Here is an 18,127-nt window from a genome sequence, read left to right as displayed (position 1 = left end):
ATCACCAGATTTAAACACCTTTGTTAATTTCCACATTTTCGGAAAAGTTTTTCGTTTTAAAATTAAGTTATACAACAAACATAAAGGATACATAAGTACTTCGAAACAAACTTTCAATACATATGGAGGTAAATCATCTGGGCCACAAGATTTTTTAGGCTTCAATTATTTTATAGCAGTCAAATATTCTTGTCTAGTTATAAGCTCAGTTGTTAATGGATAATTAATACAATACAGTATAATATAATGTTGCGGGTTATGTTACAACAGTTTATTTATTTTGTTAATGTGCTTCCTCTGATTCACAGAACTGTGTTATGTGATATTACAAAAGTGATACACAATAATTGTTAAAGATTGGAAATAAACGATACGTTGCCTTCTGTCCTGCATTTCATTTCTTGCTACTTCGCGCGTATAATGCATAACCAAGATAGCAAGCGTTCCGGTATTACATCATTACAAATACGTCATTGCTTTTTGTCGACACTTGTGCCATAACAAGCCAATTACGCACGATTTTCCAAGTAATAACAACCTGTTTATAGTGGTAGGATGGCTTGAAAGTCTTTATGCAGTATGTTTTATGTATTTGATTAATGTCTATGAGAGTCATCATGTGAGACTTCTTACGGTTTGATGATTTCATTTTCTGTGACGTGTTTGCTTCAATTTGCATGACACGTTTCGTTGCTGAAAGTGACGTTTCTTTTTCTTTACTATTAGGCATATATCTTCTTGTTCGTAAGATGTTTTGAGGAAAAAACACTGTGCCATTAATTGAAGGTACCAGCACTTTTCCAATAAAACTTTTTCTGGTCATCAGACATTTTTGAAAACACTGAAGTCTACATTCCATTCTCCCACAATGTGTACTTACCTTTCGTTCTGTAAAATTGTTTAGGCCTGAAGACGATTTCTTATTTTTGTAAAATGACTGTTATTCTTTCATTCATTTCGTTTCGCAGGAAGCAGCTGATGCCGAACGTGAAGCGACAAGGCGACATTTCAGAGTGTATGGAACAGTAACAGGAAGTGGATATGGGGTGAGTGACTCTTCCATGTATATGAATTAGAGTGGAAGTTGCGTACGAGCTATTCCATCTCAAATCGACCGAAATATAGAGAAAATTGACCTTACAATTTCTAAATAAATGAAACTTTTTTGTACGTAGAGAACTGTGATACAATGCTTTGTGCAAAGTGTTTAAATTTAAAATATTTAAATTTATCGTATTTTCATAAAATTAGCAAATTCAAACTGTTGTAGCTCCGAAACCCTTTCATCCAATGATCAAAATCATGGTTTATTTTGATGCTGAGAAATTAGAGTTTATATTGACACACAAACAGATTTTCTTACTTTTTATGGAAATGGAGAAATTTAGATTTTTTCCTCATTAAGACGCCTTTGGCCAGGAAAAAAATATTTTAAAAATATATAGTTAGATTCCGCATTGAAAGTACAAATAAACACATATTTTTTACTGATGGTATGTTGATAAGAATGTATTGAAAATATCAAATAAAGAAAATAAATAGTACGCGCGTGAAGTAACCAGCTGGCTGTGAGGCGGGAGCTAGCCAGAGACAAGCAAGGCCAGGAGACAAACACGTGATGTGTTGTCTAGTAAGCGCATGGCTGAGCTAGCTTTATCACAGCTTTTCATAAACACAGGAGTAAAATGACGCCCAACACTCGCTTATCTTCAACTCTCAGCCAGTGTGTGCGGTATAAGCGCCGTTCAAGTCTAGGCGTGTGAAAATAATCTATTTAATACCCTCGAAACTTATTGCCGTACCACTAAGCAAACAATGCCGAATCCTTCTTAATAATGCAAGGCTTTTTCTCAATATATATATATATATATATATATATATATATATATATATATATATATATATATATTTTAATTTTTACAAATGGCCAAAAATCCTAAAAGCAAGTAAAATGAGATTATCTGTCTCTCTGTGTACAATAAAAATAAGGATTACTTCTTAACGTAACCTACAAGATGTCAGCTTCAAAATAAGCTCTCGTTCAATGTTCTGCAGTAAACGGTTCCAGAGTTCGGAGCGCTGAAAGAGGCTTGTTTTTATAAAATACGCTAAATTTGTCGCTCAATAATACGAAAACAGTTTGACTTTCGATAGTATATTTTTGAAAATGCAGTCCCCTCACCATCTTGTATAAATAGGGAAAAAATTAGAGTATAAAAAATGCGAGGTTTTTTACTGATCGATTTCATACGGAATAGCCCGTACAGATAGGGAAGGGGATTTTGAATTCACCAGCGTATTTTTTTCTCTAAGATATTTGCACATGTGATAAGCAATTATTGTGTTTGCTCACTTGCTTAGTGGTGTTGTGGAACTGGACGGTATACATAAGTAAAGTATATACAACTTAATCATTTACTAATATTTTACTAAAGATTTCAAGGCAGAAATATTATTTGATAACCTCTTATGAGATATATTTTAATAAAGGTAAATTTAAAGCCATAATCATTATAACAGGAGGTATAATTTAACGATAAACATATTTCCTTTATGAAAAAAACTGCATGCATATTTTTTAGTTGTATGCGTTTCTTTCTATCCATGTCATAAACTGTAATGAACTACTACTTCATGGTATGCGATGAAGAAAAATATCATGAATTCATAATATTTTGAAGAAACTAACCCTGTCAAAGCCAAATGTACAGTTTTAAGCTAAGTCATATCAGTTACAAGTGATCAATATAACTAGTTTAAGATTACATGCTCAAATAGATAGACAGACAGACAGACAGATAGACAGGTAGGTAGGTAGGTACATAGATACATAGACAGACGGACGGACGGATGGATGGATGGATGGATGGATGGATAGATAGATAGATAGATAGATAGATAGATAGATAGATAGATAGATAGATAGATAGATAGATAGATAGATAGATAGATAGATAGATAGATAGATAGATAGATAGATAGATAGATAGATAGATAGATAGATAGATAGATAGATAGATAGATAGATAGATAGATAGATAGATAGATAGATAGATAGATAGATAGATAGATAGATAGATAGATAGATAGATAGATAGATAGATAGATAGATAGATAGATAGATAGATAGATAGATAGATAGATAGATAGATAGATAGATAGATAGATAGATAGATAGATAGATAGATAGATAGATAGATAGATAGATAGATAGATAGATAGATAGATAGATAGATAGATAGATAGATAGATAGATAGATAGATAGATAGATAGATAGATAGATAGATAGATAGATAGATAGATAGATAGATAGATAGATAGATAGATAGATAGATAGATAGATAGATAGATAGATAGATAGATAGATAGATAGATAGATAGATAGATAGATAGATAGATAGATAGATAGATAGATAGATAGATAGATAGATAGATAGATAGATAGATAGATAGATAGATAGATAGATAGATAGATAGATAGATAGATAGATAGATAGATAGATAGATAGATAGATAGATAGATAGATAGATAGATAGATAGATAGATAGATAGATAGATAGATAGATAGATAGATAGATAGATAGATAGATAGATAGATAGATAGATAGATAGATAGATAGATAGATAGATAGATAGATAGATAGATAGATAGATAGATAGATAGATAGATAGATAGATAGATAGATAGATAGATAGATAGATAGATAGATAGATAGATAGATAGATAGATAGATAGATAGATAGATAGATAGATAGATAGATAGATAGATAGATAGATAGATAGATAGATAGATAGATAGATAGATAGATAGATAGATAGATAGATAGATAGATAGATAGATAGATAGATAGATAGATAGATAGATAGATAGATAGATAGATAGATAGATAGATAGATAGATAGATAGATAGATAGATAGATAGATAGATAGATAGATAGATAGATAGATAGATAGATAGATAGATAGATAGATAGATAGATAGATAGATAGATAGATAGATAGATAGATAGATAGATAGATAGATAGATAGATAGATAGATAGATAGATAGATAGATAGATAGATAGATAGATAGATAGATAGATAGATAGATAGATAGATAGATAGATAGATAGATAGATAGATAGATAGATAGATAGATAGATAGATAGATAGATAGATAGATAGATAGATAGATAGATAGATAGATAGATAGATAGATAGATAGATAGATAGATAGATAGATAGATAGATAGATAGATAGATAGATAGATAGATAGATAGATAGATAGATAGATAGATAGATAGATAGATAGATAGATAGATAGATAGATAGATAGATAGATAGATAGATAGATAGATAGATAGATAGATAGATAGATAGATAGATAGATAGATAGATAGATAGATGGATAGATAGATAGATGGATAGACAGACAGACAGACAGACAGACAGACAGATAGTTGGATTAGGATTTAGATTAGGATTTAGATTTGGATTGATGGATGGATGGATGGATTTATTGAGTAATATTGTACATACAGATGTTATATTATCGTAATTTTCTCTAAAATCCAGTGCACGGGTCTTCTGACTGTCCGTGCTTTGTACCTAAAACAAGTCCTACTTTGCAGGTTTCACTCCCCTCACCTATGATTTTATCCAACCACTCTGTAAAGAACACACATATTAAAATGAAAATGGTACAACAAAACACATTATATAATACATCCTGACCTAAAACAGACATAAAAGTATATAATTGGGTAGATACCATTATCCCTTCGTCAGTTCGTATCACAAACTTCCACAGCTGCACTTCTAATCTGTCTCACCTTCAAGAGAAACAATCCAGTCTTTTGTTCGTATTCTCTATTCCCCATGAGGTCAAGACATGCAAGCGAACTCCTATTCTGATTTAGCATCGAGGGTGGTAGATATTTTCTCCGTACTTGTTGCAATTCGACACACTGTATTAAAATATGCCTGTAGGAGTCCTTTTCTCTGCAAAGGGGACAAAGGCGCTCTCCTTCTTCGTTGACAATTTTATTAACCTTCATAACCCCCAATCTTAGCCACGCTAAACCTGCTCTACTGCCTTTGTTACAAGAATTTATGCAGTCACACCTCCCCCAGTTAAGCATGAGATCTGATTGTAAATGTAGTGAGGACTTTTCCGAACATTGGAGCTCAATCTCTTGCCTCTCGATATCAATTAAACGCATCTTCACATTAGACCCTATATTCCTCCAGTTATTATCACTTCTATCCCACACCCATCCCATTCCTATATGATGTAGCCCAGAATTAAGTAAGACACCAAGATCTATAATACTATCTCTCCTAGTAATTATGACATTACTAAGAGAATAATTAACATTTAATAATAATAATAATAATAATAATAATAATAATAATAATAATAATAATAATAGTAATTTAATAAAAGTTTAAAATAATAGTTACGACAATTGTAGTTCAAATTTTCTTCTTGCTTATCTTATGGATGTTGATTATTTTTATAATATTATTCAATTTTACATTTATATACTGTATCTGTGGACAGGAATTTCACATAATATGTGACTCCTTTTTGTCGAAGATGACTTTTGCCACGCCTTCATCCCGAATTTTCAATCCCTTCTTCCTGTTTCTCTGTCTGTTTATTCCAATACATCCCTTTGATCTCTGTTTAGAATTGTTTGAAGCATTTTCCATTCCTCAGCACTTTGTAGAACTGACGCTTATTCTACTAGATGTAACTGATGTAACCAAATTTTGTTGAAATCCCTAAACAGACTCACTTTGAATCTATGATTGGTACTACTTTTTAGGGTAGATTTCCTTTTTTCGATCGATGTAGTTCTAAACGTAAAGAACCGACTAAGAAATGATGAATAGAGTGAATTTCAGGACTTCTGAAAAAACTCACATCTAAAACCATATTCGTAATAGAATTCCTCACGGTTGGTTGCTATGAACATGAAGCCCGACAGTGACTATTCTATCATTTTAATTTGATTTATCTTTGAGGAGCGCATCATGGGTTCCCATCTTTCCGCCCCCTCCCCCTCTGTTGTGTATTCCACTATATAGATTAGTCTTTATAAGACCTAGATTACTTTTATCAATTTTTATTCATTGAACAAGTTCTAGATTTGAAATTATTACTATCCTCTCAGCCGGGTATTTATCAGAAGGTACCGCTTCAGTATCAGGCTGTTATTTAAGGGGAGATGATGGTATTTTTGATGAAAAATGACTTAATTTAAGAAAAATAATTCTTTAAAATACTCTGTGATATTTGTGGATCGCCAATTTTAAACTTCCTGCGTTATGCATTATTAAATCACTCGCCCACTTTTATTGTTCTTTCCGGTAAATTAAATTTTCAAAAAATTGATTTTTTTCTTTAAAATACCCTTTGATATGTGTGGAATGCATTGCATAACATTTTGTGGGTATTTGTGCCCTTATCGGACGTTGAGACGTCAATTTTAAACTTCCTGCGCTATGTATTTTTAAATCACACGCCCGCTTTTGTCCGTTTCCAGTAACTTAAATTTTTTTGCTACATTACCAGACAAAATGATTATAATTTCTGAACTATTAAAGATACATGCATGAAATTTAGAACACACATTCTTTAGACTATTAGGAAACTTTTGTCTGTAACAGAATTTTGTTAATTGATTTCATTTTAAAAATACGTCCGTTTGTTTGCAAGAAAGGAAATCAGAAAATTGTTACTAAATTTTAATTGTTTATTTTACAAACCTAGGGACTAATATCAAAATTCTGTTACAGACAGTTTGTAGAACATACTTTTGCAAATACATTGCAAAAACATTTTGAATCTATCTTTAAAAACGGTTTAGATATATCGGTTTTAGGACAATCCTGCATTGGGCATATATTTTTTAAAAATTTGGGCCCCCAAATATTTTTTTTTTCAAAATATTTTTATTTCATTGAGTTGCCACAGATATGAGCTCTCTACATACATACAATTAATAATTTACACCAAATAGAAAAAAAAAGTTAAAAAAAATAACATCCTCTCCCCTTAAAGGAATTAGACATATATTTATAGTGTCATAATTCGCCTATACTAACCAGGCCACTAAAGTACAATCGTTACTAATAGAATTAATAAAACCAGTGAAATATTACATTTAGTCCACCATTATCCTTTGTTTCTGTAAATACTTGGCTAAAGAAGTGTTAATAATTTCATATGTCCAATAAGTTCAATGCACAAATATGAAGATATATACAGGATGCCCCACTTAACGCCGTCACCTGCGATAGCGTGTGAAATATTTCAGATATCCAGAAACCGACAATTACAAGTTAAATTAAATCCAAGGGGACATCTAATATACGTAATGTTTTTTTGTATATGAAATAATTTTCAGAATATTAGGCTTAGTTGGTTTCCTTTTAAATAATGGCTGTTATCATTTGTATTGCAAATCCCGAAAAGACAAAGTATATGATTATGTCTCGTGACGAGAATATTGTACGAAATGGAAATATAAAAATTAGAAATTTATCTTTTGAAGAGATGGAGAAGTTCAAATATCTGGGAGCAACAGTAACAAATACAAATGATACTCGGGAGGAAATTAAACAGAGAATAAATATGGGAAATGCCTGTTATTATACGGTTAAGAAGCTTTTATCATCCAGTCTGCTGTCAAAAAATCTGAAAGTTAGAATTTATAAAACAGTTATATTACCGGTTGTTCTTTATGGTTCTGAAACTTGGTCTCTCACTTTGAGAGAGGAACATAGGTTAAGGGTGTGTTTGAGAATAAGGTGCTTAGAAAAATATTTGGGGCTAAGAGAGATAAAGTTACAGGAGAATGGAGAAAGTTACACAACACAGAACTACACGCATTATATTCTTCACCTGACATAATTAGGAACATTAAATCCAGACATCTGAGATGGGCATGCCATGTAGCACGTATGGGTGAATCCAGAAATGCATATAGAGTGTTAGTTGGGAGGCCGGAGGGAGAAAGACCTTTAGGGAGGCCGAGAAGTAGGTGGGAGGAGAATATTAAAATAGATTTGAGGGAGGAGGGATATGATGATAGAGAATGTATTAATCTTGCTCAGGGTACGGACCAAAGGCGGGCTTATGTGAGGGCGGTAATGAACCTCCAGGTTCCTTAAAAGCCAGTAAGTAATTATGTAAGTATTGCAAATGTTCCATTAACTCTGTCTAATAACAACTGATTAATTTACAGACTGTTTGAATGTCACCTAGTAGAGTAAACATAAACAATGTCTGACGCAACCTCATCATGTTGACTTAATTGAAGACCGAACACACTATAATACTGTAGGCTACACTACTCAGTACAACCCTTATTTCTTCAGTTCTGTACTGGACAAGTGAAAGATTAGCCATCGGCGAGAAATGTCATTGCACACCGGAGATTTTGTTTTGTTTTTTGAGAATAATTGTTTATTTTTTATTCTACACTACTTTTATGTCTTACTTCAACATGTGTAACACGTACGTAGTATTAAAATGTACCTACAAATTGCGATTTAATTGACGCACAAATGTAACCAGATTTGTCCTCCTCTTATTCGAATCTTGGTCAGACATTGTTAATGTTTACTCTTACCGGTGACATTCAAACAGCCAATAAAGCAGCCATATCTTATTACACAGAGATAACGTATCATTTGCAATACAAAACATAGTTGGTTCCCAATTAAAAAAAGAAAGATGACTCTAATATCTTGAAAATTATATCAGGTACAAAAATTACTTTACATCACAGTGCTGCATTGGAGTTAAATCGCTCGCTTGAACTCGGTCGAATGTCGCACCCTCGAATGAGATAAGATCGGTCGTGATACGCTCGTAATGAATAGAAGCACAGTACAAGGTCATCTCACCGACATGTGTTATCTTGTATGGAAGGCGACAGATAAGATGCACATATGTTTTGCTCACACGGCAAAAATAAGGCTTTATTTTCTGCGTTTATGACAAACGTTTAATGGAACGTACCAAAACAGTAACGTGAAGTTGTAAATAAAATAGTACGAAAAATTCCGATATACAGTTATTATTGCCAATTCATAATTATTCAATATTTGATGTACCACATATTATATAATATGATAGGTGCATATAGGCCTATAGTGTTCCGCCTATATACTGCGACAATGTAGAAACGTTTTACAAAATATTATTGATATAGCAGTAGATTAATAACAATATTAGTACAGAGATAACGTCACAGAAAATATAATAAAACGAATAATCATGCGGGACAAATGTACAGACGCAACGATTGATACCTTATTAATTAGAGATTATTGTTGTTGCTAGAAAACTTGATACAGTTCTTGCATTATCGTGATTGTGTTCTTCGTTTATAATAATTACATTTACATACAATAACATCTATCAGAAGAGGCAAAAACAAAATCACTCCCGTGTGGGGGAAAAGAAAAAAAAAAAAACGTTTACCTACAATATTTATATTACATTTTAAAGCAAGTTCTGTAGTAGTGCTATGGAGAGGTTAGTTAAACACTGCAAAGTTTCGAAATGATAAACATCTATGATGTTACTACACAGTTCATCACTGTAACAAGCACGGAGGCCTAACGCTCGGCTTATGTCATTCGAGGATTTATCGCTCGCGACAATTTTACCCATCATGCATGTGCGCTACCTATCGGATTATGCTATGAACTACTTGGCCCTCGAGCGAAAACGTCCTATGCAGACCTCTGCTTTACATGTATCAGATGTAAGTTAATTTAACTTTTAATTGTCGGTTTGTGCGTATTTGAAATATTTCACACGCTATTGGAGGTAAAAAATTAAATGGGACACACTGTGTATATACAGGCTGATTACTAAACGTCGTCTTGGAAGACAGGAGTGTGTTAGAGGATATTGTGTTGCTGAAATTCGAGATAAGAACCGTCATTTTATGATGATTAGTTACGGACATATTAGGGGCAATACTCAAAATCAAATGGAGTATTAGTTACTTTCGTCCCACAGCCTGTAGTATTTGGAGTTAAATGTCAAAAACACAATAACTATGTGATGTGTGCGACGTGTACCTGTCTGTCCCTGATATGATCCGAATTCTTCGTTTAGGCGTAAGAACTGCGAAGAAAATAACAGTAGTCTAGTTGGTTTGTTTTAAAGTACTATACAGTGAGTTCTCTGTACAATAACACTGTTTAAGCTCGCATTACTTGTCTGTCTCTGAAATGATCGGAATTCTTCGTTTAATCGCAAGAACTGCGAAGAAAATAACAGTAGGCTAGTTGGTTTGTTTGAAGTACTGTACAGTAAGGTGCGTAAGTCTCGTCACCCCCACCAACTTATTTGTATGTTGCTGTGCATCCATTTTATTATGTTGCAATGGTTGATGCTTTACGTTCCAGCTTGTTTAGTGATCCAGAACATCAGCATGGGCACCATCATTGTCGCTGCACAAAATGATGAGGCGCCATGTCCTGTGCGAAATTTGAAAATTCGTTGTGATTTCCCTGAATGCCTCTCTAACAGTTTGCTTCAAATCTTGAATTGTCTGGTATCCATGTTTCGAGACATGCTGCTTAATTATTCCCCAAAGGGAAATCACACGCCTTTGCTGCTGAAAACTTCACACAGGACTTGGCGCCGCATCACATGTTCCGTAATAATGAAGGTCTGGATCACCCAACAAGCTGGAACGTCACACATCTGCTATGATATGTTCAAAATGGATGCAAATCAACATACAAACAAAGGGGTTGACAATACTTTCGGACCTAACTGTACAGTGAGTTCTCTGTCCACTGTGACAGTTTAAACTGGCATTACAATACGTATGTGTTTGTCATTTTGAAGTAAAGTAAGCACGTGATGTTTACATTGCCTACGTCAAACAGGCGCCGGTTTTCAAAGTGTGGTGCGCGAGTGGCCCGTTGTACGGCCTAGCAAACCTGTGTGCGTCATGCTTGGAGCAAGAAAGTGTAATTTGGAAGTGCGGGATGTTTGATATGGACAAGTCGGAGTCACAGTCTGAACTGAAATCTTGCATACAAAAGCGTTTAACACGGAAATAATATTTGGCCCAAAAGACAATCGGGAAACATTGCAAGATAGAGTATTGGTTCCTACCTTATTTATGCATGTTTTGATGTGGTCTATTACGCCCTGGTCTTCGAAGACGGCATTTAGTATTCATCCTGTATGTATATGTTATATGTGTACATCTAAGATTTCGTGGCAGTTATTCTGACGAACATGTCAGCAGGCTACATTGTTCCTTTGGTTTGCTGTCATTGGCATTAGTAATAAATCAGAAGGTACTGCTGACAATTACCGACGCAGTACTATGTTTTTAACATGATTTTTTAATAGTTTCTTTTTACCTTTTCCAGCGCAAGTTGCACCGTGTGTGGGCTCAGACAAACGTCTTCACCCCTGAGGTAACTATATGTGTATAATATATTATATTACTCAGATGCTCTTCCTTAATATTAGTACCACTGGATCCCATATCTAATGTGTTTATTGAACAAAATTCGAGAATTGATTTCATTTTAGAACACAAGTGTTGATACCGGTTTCGGACTATATGCCTTACTTTAAAAATATTAATTTTGTTCAATCTGCACACTGGATACGAGTAATTGTCTCTTTATGCTCGACCATGCCGAAATGTACTAATTATACACCTGGTAGCGGTCCTTTAATGCATGTCATTAAAGTACACTACTCAGCCAATGACAAGTCAGCTTACAGGTGTTCAGCCAATGAATAGTCAGCTTTGTACCGTTATAAAACCGCAAGTATCGATTATTCTCGGATATGCAGTCGAAAGAGAATTAGCTAAAAGTCACGGAGGCTGGAAATGCAATACTGTCGCAGAAGGTTATGTTCTGTTACTATAATAATTAGCGTAAATTGTAAATAATATTCAAGTAAATTCAATTTGTCATCTCGTTTTTCAATGTCGAATTCAATAATCAAGGTTATATCAAGTTTAACGGAATTACATCAAGGTCAGTGACATTATTGTTCTTCGGAAAAAATCAATAATTTCGCGTCTGCGCACATCTCACAATTCACGACCTAGAACAAGGTCACTTCCGATCCTGTCAGATACAAATAAAATGTATACATCTGAATAATTTCAAGTTAAAAATATGGTCGAGCATGAAAAGTCGTATGAAACTTGCCTATAATGGTAATTAAGACGCTCGTTTGAATATTACGAAACGAGCTTGCGCTCGTTTCATAAACATCCATGCTTGCGTCTTAATTACTATCATTATAGGCTCGTTGCATAATGTACTATTTTTATCCACCTCTCTTAATTCATAATCATTCATAGGCACATGTCATACTTCCGTCAGATAGAATTTGTTATTCGCGTCCATTTTTGATAATTGAATTATGTTTTGTGAAAAGGTATGTGACAGCAGATTTCATAGAAATCCTCTAGGATAAGGATAAGACGATGTTAGCTCCCAATCATTGTAGAAAACAATGACAAAGTATATGATTATGTCTCGTGACGAGAATATTGTACGAAATGGAAATATAAAAATTAGAAATTTATCTTTTGAAGAGGTAGAGAAGTTCAAATTTCTGGGAGCAACAGTAACAAATACAAATGATACTCGGGAGGAAATTGAACAGAGAATAAATATGAGAAATGCCTGTTATTATTCGGTTGAGAAGATTTTATCATCCAGTCTGGTGTCAAAAAATCTGAAAGTTCGAATTTATAAAACAGTTATATTACCGGTTGTTCTTTATGGTTCTGAAACTTGAACTCTCACTTTGAGAGAGGAACATAGGTTGAGGGTGTTTGAAATTAAGGTGCTTAGAAAAATATTTGGGGCTAAGAGAGATGAAGTTACAGGAGAATGGAGAAAGTTACACAACACAGAACTGCACGCATTGTATTCTTCACCTGACATAATTAGGAACATTAAATCCAGACATCTGAGATGGGCATGGCATGTAGCACGTATGGTTGAATCCAGAAATGCATATAGAGTGTTAGTTGGGAGGCCGGAGGGAAAAAGACCTTTAGGAGGCCGAGAAGTAGATGGAAGGATAATATTAAAATAGATTTGAGGGGGTGGGATATGATGATAGAGAATGTATTAATCTTGCTCAGGATACGGACCAAAGGCGGGCTTATGTGAGGGCGGTAATGAACCACCAGGTTCCTTAAAAGCCAGTAAATAATTATGTAAGTATTGCAAATGTTCCATTAACTCTGTCTAATAACAACTGATTACTTTACAGACTGTTTGATTGTCACCTAGTAGAGTAAACATAAACAATGTCTGACGCAACCTCATCATGTCGACTTAATTGAAGACCGAACACACTATAATACTGCAGGCTACACTACTCAGTACAACCCTTATTTCTTCAGTTCTGTACTGGACAAGTGAAAGATTAGCCATCGGCGAGAAATGTCATTGTACATCAGAGATTTTGTTCTGTTTTTTGAGAATAATTGTTTATTTTTTATTCTACACTACTTTTATGTCTCACTTCAACATGTGCAACACATACGTAGTATTAAAATGTACAGTAACTACAAATTGTGATTTAATTGACGCACAAATGTAACCAGATTTGTCCTCCTCATATTGGAATCTTGGTCAGACATTGTTAATGTTTACTCTTATCGGTGACATTCAAACAGCCAATAAAGCAGCCATATCTTATTACACAGAGCTAACGTATCATTTGCAATACAAAACATAGTTGGTTCCCATTTAAAAGAAGAAAGATGACTCTAATATCTTGAAAATTATATCAGGTACAAAAATTACTTTACATCACAGTGCTGCATTGGAGTTAAATCGCTCGCTTGAACTCGGTCGAATGTCGCACCCTCGAGTGAGATAAGATCGGTCGTGATACGCTCGTAATGAATAGAAGCACAATACAAGGTCACCTCACCGACATGCATTATCTTGTATGGAAGGCGACATATAAGATGCACATATGTTTTGCTCACACGGTAAAAATAAGGCTTTATTTTCTGCGTTTATGACAAACGTTTAATGGAACGTACCAAAACAGTAACGTGAAGTTGTAAATAAAATAGTACGAAAAACTCCGATATATAGTTATTATTGTCAATTAATAATTATTCAATATTTGAAGTACCACATATTATATAATATGATAGGTGCATATAGGCCTATAGTGTTCCGCCTATATACTGTGACAATGTAGAAACGTTTTACAAAATATTATGGATATAGCAGTAGATTAATAACAATATTAGTACAGAGATAACGTCACAGAAAATATAATAAAACGAATAATCATGCGGGACAAATGTACAGACGCAACGATTGATACCTTATTATTAGAGATTATTGTTGTTGCTAGAAAACTTGATACGATTCTTGAATTATCGTGATTGTGTTCTTCGTTTATAATAATTACATTTTCATACAATAACATCTATCAGATGTGGCAAAAAAAAAAAAAACACTCCCGTGTGGGAAAAAAAAAAAAAAAAAAAAAGTTTACCTACAATATTTATATTACATTTTAAAGCAAGTTCTGTAATTGTGCTATGGAGAGGTTAGTTAAACACTGCAAAGTTTCGAAATGATAAACATCTATGATGTTACTACACAGTTCATCACTGTAACAAGAACGGATGTCTAACGCTCGGCTTATGTCGTTCGAGGATTTATCGCTCGCGACAATTTTACCCATCATGCATGTGCGGTACCTATCGGATTATGCTATGAACTACTTGGCGCTCGAGCGAAAACGTCCGATGCAGTCCTCTGCTTTACATGTATCAGATGTAAGTTAATTTAAGTTTTAATTGTCGGTTTGTGCATATTTGAAATATTTCACACGCTATTGGAAATGAAAAGTTAAATGGGACACACTGTGTATATACAGGCTGATTACTAAATGTCGTCTTGGAAGACAGGAGTGTGTTAGAGGATATTGTGTTGCTGAAATTCGAGATAATATCCGTCATATTATGATGATTAGCTACGGAAATATTAGAGGCAATACTCAAAATCAAATGGAGTGTTAGTTACATTCGTCCCACAGCCTGTAGTATTTGGAGTTAAATGTCAAAAACACAATAACTATGTTATGTGTGCGACGTGTACCTGTCTGTCCCTGATATGATCCGCATTCTTCGTTTAAGAGTAAGAACTGCGAAGAAAATAACTGTAGTTGGTTTGTTTTCAAGTACTGTACAGTGAGTTCTCTGTGCAATGTATCACTGTTTAAACTCGCATTACTTGTCTGTCTCTGAAATGATCGGAATTCTTCGTTTAATCGCAAGGACTGCGAAGAAAATAACAGTAGGCTAGTTGGTTTGTTTGAAGTACTGTACAGTAAGGTGCGTAAGTCTCGTCACCCCCACCAACTTATTTGTATGTTGCTGTGCATCCATTTTTATTATGTTGCAATGGTTGATGCTTTACGTTCCAGCTTGTTTAGTGATCCAGAACATCAGCATGGGCACCATCATTGTCGCTGCACAAAATGATGAGGCGCCATGTCCTGTGCGAAATTTTCCGCAGGAAAATTCGTTGTGATTTCCCTGAATGCCTCCCTAACAGCTTGCTTCAAATCTTGAATTGTCTGGTATCCATGTTTCGAGACATGCTGCTTAATTATTCCCCAAAGGGAAATCACACGCCTTTGCTGCTGAAAACTTCACACGGGACTTGGCGCCGCATCACATGTTCCGTAATAATGAAGGTCTGGATCACCCAACAAGCTGAAACGTCACACATCTGCTATGATATGTTCAAAATGGATGCAAATCAATATACAAACAAAGGGGTTGACAATACTTTCGGACCTAACTGTACAGTGAGTTCTCTGTGCAATGTGACAGTTTAAACTGGCATTACAATACGTATCTGTTTGTCATTTTGAAGTAAGGTGAGCACGTGATGTTTACATTGCCTACGTCAAACAGGCGCCGGTTTTCAAAGTGTGGTGCGCGAGTCGCCCGTTGTACGGTCTTGGACTAAATCCTAGCAAACCTGTGTGCGTCATGCTTGGAGTAAGGAAGTGTAATTTGGAAGTGCGGGATGTTTGATATGGACAAGTCGGAGTCACACTCTGAACTGAAATCTTGCATACAAAAGCGTTTAACACGGAAATAATATTTGGCCCAAAAGACAATTGGGAAACCTTTCAAGATAGAGTATTGGTTCCTATCTTATGTATGCATGTTTTGATGTGGTCTATTACGCCCTGGTCTTCGAAGACGGCATTTAGTATTCATCCTGTATGTATACGTTATATGTGTAATTCTAAGGATTTCGTGGCAGTTATTCTGACGAACATGTCAGCAGCCTACATTGTTTCCTTGGTTTGCTGTCATTGGCATTAGTAATAAATCAGAAGGTACTGCTGACAATTACCGACGCAGTACTATGTTTTTAACATGATTTTTAATATTTTATTTTCCTTTTCTAGCACATGTTGCACCGCGTGGAAGCCCACACAAATATCTTCAAACTAGTAAGTAACTATATGTTTATAATATATTATATTACTCAGATGCTCATCCTTAATATTAGTACCACTTGATCCCATATCTAATGTGTTTATTGAACAAAATTCGAGAATTGATTTCATTTTAGAACACAAGTGTTGATACCGGTTTCGGACTATATGCCTTACTTTAAAAATATTAATTATGTTCAATCTCCACAATGGATACGAGTAATTGTCTCTTTATGCTCCACCATGCCGAAATGTACTAATTATACACCTGGTAGCGGTCCTTTAATGCATGTCATTAAAGTACACTACTCATTAAAGTACAGGTGTTCAGCCAATGACATGTCAGCTTTGTACCGTTATAAAACCGCAAGTATCGATTATTCTCGGATATGCAATCGAAAGAGAATTAGCTAAAAGTCACGGAGGCTCGAAATGCAATACTGTCGCAGAAGGTTATGTTCTGTTACTATAATAATTAGCGTTAATTCTAAATAATATTCAAATAAATTAAATTTGTCATCTCGTTTTTCAATGTAGAATTCAATAATCAAGGTTATATCTAGTTTAACGGGATTACATCAAGGTCAGTGATATTATTGTTCCTCGGGAAAAATCAATAATTTCGCGTCTGCGCACATCTCACAATTCGCGACCTAGAACAAGGTCACTTCCGATCTTGTCAGATACAAATAAAATGTATACATCTGAATAATTTCAAGTTAGAAATATGGTCGAGCATAAAAAGTCGTATGAAACTTGCCTATAATGGTAATTAAGACGTTCGTATGAATATTATGAAACGAGCTTGCGCTCGTTTCATAAACATCCATACTTGCGTCTTAATTACTATCATTATAGGCTCGTTGCATAATGTACTATTTTTATCCACCTCTCTTAATTCATAATCATTCATAGGCACATGTCATATTTCCGTCAGATGGACTTTGTTATTCGCGTCCATTTTCGATAATTGAATTATGTTTTGTGAAAAGGTATGTGACAGCAGTTTTCATAGAAATCCTCTAGGGCAAGGATAAGACGATGTTAGCTCCCAATCATTGTAGAAAACATCGACCTTGATCACGAGTGCATAGCGCATCCAGTACATAGCGTCGTAAAGTAGACATCAGGGAAGTACATGCACGTGTAGCGAATAAAGCAGGGCTGGGCACCAAGAGCGGATTCTACTCTCTCACGGGGAGCTCTATGATTTCTCTTCATCGCCTTTCTTCCACGCCGAAAACCGCGCAGCGTTGATTGAGTGACGGATGAATATTAAGCGTCCCCGTTTAGAGACTGGTTCCGCTCCCGATGCCCAGCCCTGGAATAAAGGCAGGAATTATTACAATAACTTGTTTTACTAAATTTCTGGCTATATAATAGGGCTAATTATTCAGTTAATATACATCTAACTTACATAATTATATAAACAAATCGCAGAGAGAAGGGTTTTTAGGAACAAAAAGAGAAATAGGAAAAGTTAATTTGTATGTAAACCATTTTCTTGTTAAAAGAATTGAAGAGTCCACGGCAAGAATGATGGATGTCAGTTTCTTATCGAAAATAAACCTAGACTGTCAATGCATAGCTTAAGACATATAGAATGTACATAGAGAGTT

General features: G+C 34.6%; 1 long non-coding RNA gene across 1 annotated transcript; it reads left to right on the top strand.

The window, feature by feature from the left end:
- The first annotated feature begins 967 nt into the window (after positions 1–967).
- Positions 968–16,524, top strand: LOC138715695 (uncharacterized). Its single transcript, XR_011336549.1, has 3 exons — positions 968–1,046; positions 11,408–11,455; positions 16,479–16,524. It is a non-coding gene; the product is annotated as an uncharacterized lncRNA (long non-coding RNA).
- The last annotated feature ends 1,603 nt before the right edge of the window (positions 16,525–18,127 follow it).

This window comes from Periplaneta americana, chromosome 15 (assembly GCF_040183065.1).
Source record: "Periplaneta americana isolate PAMFEO1 chromosome 15, P.americana_PAMFEO1_priV1, whole genome shotgun sequence".
Taxonomy (NCBI): domain Eukaryota; kingdom Metazoa; phylum Arthropoda; class Insecta; order Blattodea; family Blattidae; genus Periplaneta; species Periplaneta americana.
Note: the sequence above shows the minus strand (reverse complement) of the source record. Positions and strands in the feature narration are given on the sequence as shown.